This window comes from Lutjanus erythropterus, chromosome 6 (genome assembly GCF_056507025.1).
Source record: "Lutjanus erythropterus isolate fLutEry1 chromosome 6, fLutEry1.hap2, whole genome shotgun sequence".
Taxonomy (NCBI): domain Eukaryota; kingdom Metazoa; phylum Chordata; class Actinopteri; order Lutjaniformes; family Lutjanidae; genus Lutjanus; species Lutjanus erythropterus.
Window position 1 is genome coordinate 33,363,226 of NC_139322.1, and position 8,081 is coordinate 33,371,306.

The window sequence follows — 8,081 nt, forward strand, 5'->3', positions numbered from 1 at the left end:
ATATACTAATGAATAGCCTTTTTTAAAGGGGGTGCTACTCATTTTACATGTCAAAGAGTCGTTAGATAAAGTCATCCTGTCCATCCTAGGGACATAAAACAAAGGAACACTAAGCACATCTATCAGATATAACATTTATTGCAATATAACATTTATTTGCAAAATAGATAACAAATAAATGGTATATTGCATACATTGTGTAGTGAGTCTTTTTTGCCCCTTTGTAGGGGCTAAAATTAGAGATGTCTTGGTGTCTTCTTTTTCAAATCTGTCCATTGCACATCGCCTAACTTGCTGCAATAATAAATCAATAAAGTGCCCTTTTGAATCACTTACTGGCAGAACTGCAGCATCAGCAGTCACTCTGCTTGATTAGCTGTGTTCAGAAGTCAGTCTTAGTGCAGGGAAGGACTAAAACTTTTTACACATTTTGTAAAGGATGAGAGGCCTCAGAGAGCCTTCACTATTTTTTTTTTTTATTTTGGGTACAAAGTAAGGGTTCTCAACTGATTTATTGAGCTAGTTTTCATTAGTTTAGTTACAATACTACTGTAATTACTTAGAAATAGGCAGACAAGAATGAACTTTTCATTCCAGGTTTTTACAGGGAGTCTACCTCTATTTGCCCCCCTTAACCTCACCTTAACCCTCATCCTACCAACACGTTCAACATAGAAGGTCTACCGACTGAGATCCTTAGAGACCCCAAGAATACACGACTCAAAAAAAACAACCATCAAAAATTATTTAGAAAAGTTACTGTTAGTTTGCATATTATGTAAAATGAAAAGAGAGCAAATGAGGAGATCGGTCTGCTGCATCTGTGTCTGTCTCCTTAAGTTGAAAGGGAAAACAATGATTTGAAGTCATTTGGGAAAAGTATTGGCAAAGTAATGAAAAAATTGAAAGATACAATAAGGCACCTGATCGATATGACAAAAGAAGTCTGAGGGTAGATGTGGGATTAAAAGTAAAGGTTCTACTTTCATCCAGGAAAAAAAACAATCACTAGTTTCTGTTAAAAATTCTATTTAGTGTTTGCCATTATAATTTATTCCTAATCTTGGGAAGCACTGCATTTTGGCTCCTCTTCAAGTTTAATCTAGTTTGGGAAAAGGTGTGAACAGCATGACTCTCTGGAACCAGCTCATGTGTTACCAACAATCCTGTCCGTCATGTGACAGTGACTTATTGTTAAAACGTACTGAGTAGGTAGATATTGATCAAAACTGTGGTGCACGATTGAATCTATTTATACACTTCAGTTATGTAGGAAAGACATAGATGCATGATAACAGCACAGTCGTATCACAGTCAGGATAAGGTGTATTTTATTTGCAGGCTGTTCTGACTCTACCTTGAGGAGAAGTTTCTTGGTATTTGTAGATTATAATGTAAACTGGGGCTTGAGACTAAACTTTGGTCATTCTAGATTGTGTACATAGGTCACATAAACACACTCAACGCAATGAGTTGAGGACACTGACTGCTGAGTAGACTACTGACTGACCTCAAAGACAACTTTCATATATGAATGCTTCCCCCTGCAGGTGAATAAAAGCATCTTCAGCTGTCAGCCGGTGTGTTAACTGTGAGTCATCAGTTTGATAAACACCAGTGTATAAATTTTCAATGTTTTCTGAATTAAAAATATTGATTGCATTGTAAACATTTTCTTCAATACAGTGGTTCTGAATGGATCAAATAAAAGTTACTATTACATGTGGAATGGATCCTCTTTTCTTTGAAAGTCTCTTTGAAACCAGGTCACTTAAATGAGAATATATTTTTGTTTGCCAGGAAACTGCTGTCCTGTTCATTGATTTGCAGGATTTTTCTGGAACGTCAACCAGAGATATTAAAGGAATCTCTATGTGGCGGCTCTGTAACACTGGTTCTGTTTGGACACCTCTGTGCCCCCTCACTTCAAAAAGCCACAATAATAGTAAAATTATCACTCTCTTGCAATGATATGGTGCTGACACCACGTTACTGAACCGAATACTGTTACTGAAACAAATACTTGCAGTTGTAAGGTACTCAAACAGATACCAATCATGGTATTTAATGTGTGCTATTACATTATGTACTATTACTACGGCAGGACAACTGGCTCCAGCCTGACCCCAAAGTAAAACTGGTCAAGAACTGCCATTGGATCACTACTTAAACAACACTGCAACATCTCTACAGGTGGACCAACGTTCAGGGTCGGAGAGTAACAGATTACATGTAACAGGAATACGTAATCTGGATACAAAAAAATGTAACTGTGTTCCATTACAGTTACAGATAAAAAAAAAGACATGATCAGATTACAGATGCTTTCAGTTAAAAAGTAGGATTATTAGTAGGATTACACTTTTAAAACATAGATGATATACTACCCTGCACATTATCATAGCCTCTAGTGAAAAAATGCTTCACTGGGTGGAAGTTTAATTGACTTAGTTATCGACTATTAAATTCCATCTATTTTGATAAGTGATTAATTGTTATAAGTCATTTTTTAAATAAAAAGTGTACAAATTCTCTGATTTCAGCTTGTGTGAATATTTTCTGGTTTCTTTAAATCTCTCTGACAGTAAACTGAATATATTTGGGTTGTGGACAAAACAAGACATTTGAGGACGTCATCTTGGACTGTGGGAAACACTGATCTATATTTTTCACAGTTTTCTTACATTTTATGGGCCAAATAAATTGATTAATAGAGAAAATGGCAGACAGATTAATTGGTAATGAAAATAATCATTACAGGAAAGACACTCATGATTATGCAGTTAACAGCTCAGCAGCTTCACTGACAGACAATGTTGTTTATGTGGTTTTCATATTCTTCAGTTCAACTTTTTTTTTTTTTTTTTTTTTACCACAGTAATATAAAACTTTAACTAGGGTCTGGGTTGAGAGTGAGCTTAAATCACTAGCTGGTGTAAAAACTACATATATAAAAAGACAGATTGGTTCTGGCCAGTTCTGATTAGGTAACTTTATCCAGCAAGTGGCCATTTAATACCAGGAGCTGTTCCAGCAGACCATAATCCATCCAAACTGACATTTTTGAAATGTTTTTATTCATCTTTAAAAAGTGTTAAAGGGCTTATCTTAGGCTGTATATAAAATGTTGGATTTTACACATGCTTGTGCCCATAGATATGTAATAAAAAAAGGAAATGCTTCATAATATAAAGAGAAATATATGCACATATATGCAATTTTGTGAATCAACATCATGGTTATACATGGTTATAATTTAAAAATGTTGTGGTGAGTTTATTGTAATTGTGACTGAAATGTTTTATCTTCTGCTCTGATTTATTGTATTTTGATTGTTTGTTAATTTGTTTCAAACTCTTTTTTTTTTATTTGGAATGAATTCTGAGAAAGTGAATAAATTAGAATGGAGTCAGAGAATGGAATGCTTACATCACAATGCACCTCATGACATCATGAGAATGAGAGACAGCATCAGGGACTTCTGAGTCCAGACTTGGTCATTTGTCTAGTATTCACGAAGCCTTCAGAGCAACAGTGAGAGCGACGAATCAAGAATCCAAACCCAGAGAGAGAGTTTCAAGAATTTCAAGACAACTTAGTGAACTGCAAAGTAAAATGTGTGAACGTAAGTAACTGAACAGCACACACACACACACACACACACACACACACACACACACACACACACACACACACACACACAGACACACACACACACACACACACACACACACAGCTAAAATTAGCTGAATATTTTCTCTAAATCTTGTTGTTAGTTGTTTATACACAGTATGTGCAATATCTGCAAAGTAACAGTTGTTACTTAAATATAGTGAACTAAAATATACAATATATCCCTAAATGACTATATGATATATCATATAAATGAATGTTACTCCACAGTCAAGTGTCTCAAAAGCAGCTTCTTTTTGATGTGTTTAACAGGAGTCCAGACTGAATCAGACGTAGACGTCTTTCTTCTGGAAGAGTTCAGCGACATCAAACTGAGTTGGAGTCTGCTATCCAGGCCCTGTACACACTGTATGATGACCTACCTGATCTTCCACCTCCTCCCTCTCCTCCTGTCCCTGCCAGGCTGGAACTCAACCCCAACCCTCAGCCAGCAGACAGCCAGGATGGCGGATTTGATGACGCTATTTTGGACGATATTTTAGCTTTTCTTGATTATGGATCTCATCTTCCTGTTCCTGCCACTCTGGACCTGAACCCCCAGCCTCAGCCAGCAGACAGCCAGGGTGCAGAATCCCCTGAGAGCACCCCACTGGAAGATGCTCTAATCTTCTTTGATGCTGTTCCAGACAACCAACCTCCTCCACCTGTCTCTGCCCCACTGGAACTGAACCCCCACCCTCAGCCAGCAGAAAACCAGAATGGAGGAGACACTGACAATATCCCTCTGGAGGATGCTCTACTTTTGTTTGATGCCGTCCAACACAATAGACCCCCTTCTCCTGTCCCCGATGAGCTGGAAGTCAACCTCCACCGTCACCCAGTAGAACGCCCATGTGGAGAATTTTTCAGGTCTATCTTCCTGGAAGCAACACCTCAGATGACAGCTGCTCCCACCACCATGCAGCCAGATCACCTGTACAGCCAAGGAGGTGCTTATGGCCACGGACAGGTAAGACAGTGTTAGGACATTTTTCATCCTCTGATATCAATATGTTTGTATGTGTGTAGGACAAAAAGACGAAGAGGAAGCGGGAGAGGAGCCAGGCCCCCACAGGGGCTGAAGGTAAGACAATATTCAAGTCAGTAACAACCATAGACAGTAGAATAAGTGCACGCAGCCACTGTAATGTCACCCATTGGTTTGTGGACAACTGTTTTGAAGCCTCAAGTTTGGTATTACGGGGGCTGCCATGTTGGTTTTTGTAACCACAGCATGCACAGTACTGAAGAGAGTGTGAAGCTGGTAGGTGACATACTCCGACTTGGGCAGTTCTTGGTTTAAGCTGGTTCATTCAGCAGGAAATAATGGTAGCCTGCCTGGCGATCTTTGTTTTCTTACAATTAAACAGTTTCTGAAAACAGTTTAGGTGAGAAATAGACAATGTAGTAACAGAGCATTGATCAATACTGTCTAGTTTTACATATTGAGTTTTGTGAGCGCTGCACCATAATTTACAAAACGAACATCAAGCTGTATAGAACAAGATTTGACAATAGTGACTGAGACAATAAACTCTTTTACACTGGACAAAAAACACACTAACACCCACTAACATCTGGATTTTGTCTTCAGTGGGACAAGAGTCAATAACCTGTTTTTTTGGTGTTAAGCTAAGTTTAGAAAACCCACATATAGGTGCAAGTTTTGTAACGGTATAGGATTTATTGTTGCTTGTCATTGTCAAAGTATAAGTGTCCCTGCAACCTGCTTCAGCTTCAAGTCAACTTGCTTCAACCATAGATTGTACATTGAATAGGGATTCAGCCTATTTAATATAGTTGCTATTTGGATTGTAGTACTCTTTTTTGAACACTAGGGGGTTACATATTAATCCTTTAAAGCAGGTTTAAGAAGCAGTATCTTGAGTTTTTAAAGTTTTAGAAGACCGACTGGTGTTTTGTGTTGCAGAGGAAACTCAGACGGCCAAGAAGCAGCGCGTGACACCAGCAGGAATGGAGCCGTCCACTTCACAGGCTGCAGCGATGGACCAACGTCACCTGCATGTCCAATTTCTACAAACAGGTGACAAATGAATTCCTATCAGAGTTGTAAAGTTTATGTATTTCCTTAAACAGATAGTTGATTAGATAGTTGATATCACTAACGAGTGATTTTTTTTGATTAATCATTAATAATTAATAAGACATAAAATGCATTTTTTCACTTTTCCCCCCTTTTTTGAAGTTTAATTTTAAATTTCCTCATCCATGAATGGCTATGCCAGACAAAACAAAGTCAAATGCAGCGTAATTAATGCCTCTTCTAGACTATTGATTAATAATCAATTAGTATGTAAACATATTAGTATGTTCAATCAGTTAAATTCTTATTTGGCAATTAATTGATAAAAGACTCGTCATTAATGTCCTCCACAATCTGGCTCAGTGACTATGGGACTTATTCTACATCTTAATGTAAAAATGTAACTGACTAATTCTGTCAGGCAGCAGTTTATTATGAATGTAACGCAATTTCAAGCAAGTTTAAGCACTTTATCCAAAATCCAAGCACTTTTCATTCCTTCAAAACTCTGCATTAAAACTCAAGTGTGTCCAAAGATTTCCTGCACATGCATGACCCTGCAATTTATACAAAAATTTATATGAAACTGTTTCTAAAGATACATTTCTGTGTCCCCAGTTAAAAATAGCAGGTTATTTTACAGGCTGCTCTGTAGGCCACAACTCTGTGATAATGACTCATGATTGTTCTTTTGGAAACAATAAGTGTTGGGTTGTTAAAAGAAAAAAACAACTGTCAGGCTTGTACTAGAAATGAGACGTGTACCAAAGGAGAAGGTTGTAAGAATGTCAATAAAATCGCAGACACACTAAGGAACACATTTCATTATATTAATAAAAATGTTTTCATCATAATATATCTATGCGCTGATTTCTTTTAATGTGACCCTGCCGCATTCCACATTCTACAGCACATCAGGTGTTTTTAATACTACTGATAATACAGTTTTATTAAAAGTATAAATATATTTTAAAAATATTTTTTTTAAATTAAAAGTACAAGATATAAATCTCTACTCAACTAAATATAAAGTATATTTACAGTTTTTTACGTTTTTTTTATGGTTACTTGCACACTATAATTAAAATAAACACACAGTTAGTGAAACCTGACACTCAGGGAGCAAAACTTCAGTCCAGATCTGCACAACAGGCACATTCTCAGCCTCACACTTTTTGCAAAACACTAAAGACAGTGTTTTTCAAATCACTAAACACAGTTCTCTACATTAGACACTGAAATCTAATATCATGTCAGTTCTCTGCCCTTTTAAAGCACTGCCTTTCAAAATACAACACAATCCAAACAATGGATCAAACACTGTCATCAGGTGTACAGACACTTAGCTGCTTAACAGTAAACTCTCCAGTCAGGTATGAGAACTATGAAGAGGCAGCAGGTGAGTTTACTTGTGTCAAATTGATCAAATATGCAGCATTTGTTGACCATGTTGTAAACTTTAGATATTGATACTGAGAGAAGATGGACAGGGAGTTCAGTCCAACCTCAACAGATCTGCTGTTGCAACAGTAATTTGGACATTTCCACATGAGCAAAGATGAAAGAAACAACTTTTCTCTCAAATCAGTACAATGTAGGTCAGAGCCTGAGTGTAATTCATACCTTCTGTTTTGTATACATACATGTTGTTTCATTGCAAAATGCAAACTTTGGAAATGCATAGATGAATTGTCTAATTTTGCAGCGTGGAGAGAAATAATATTTTCATCAGTGTGCAGCACTGTTATGCATTGTGTTTGATCCATATATTGGTGCAGAAGACCAGGGGTGAAATACAGAGTGAAACAAAAATGAATGACTATGATTTATGTAAGGGAAATAAACAAGTAAAATTAAAATAAAAAAGTTAAAATAAAAAGTTTACTGATTCTATCCTTCTAAACTTTCAAACCTTTTTTTTAGCAGTTCCACCTCCAATTATTGGTAATGATTAATAAAAATTGTGAGGTTGGGTGGTGCAAACTTTGTTCGGCTTATGAAAGGGCAGCAATGCCAAAAAAGTTTGGGAACCACTGCCCTAACAATATCTCTAAAAACTCAGACTTTTCATAAAAAAGCAGAAATGTTAAACATGTTTTAGACTGAGCTCAACAGTGTCTAAGTGGTTCAAACTAAATCAGATCATATGAGGCATGTGTGTGCTTATGATGATAAAGTTAGGTTTATACTCATTTTCGTACAGTTTTGAATTAAGTGTTTCATTTTGCAAAAGATCTGAGGAATTCTGCTACTTGTGTCTGTGGTTGTGGGAACTGTGTGTAGTGTTTTGGCAAAATGAGCCCTGTTTTCAAACTTCCACCCCTTGAAACGAGAGGGTAATCGCTGCGACCGGGAGCACCTGAAG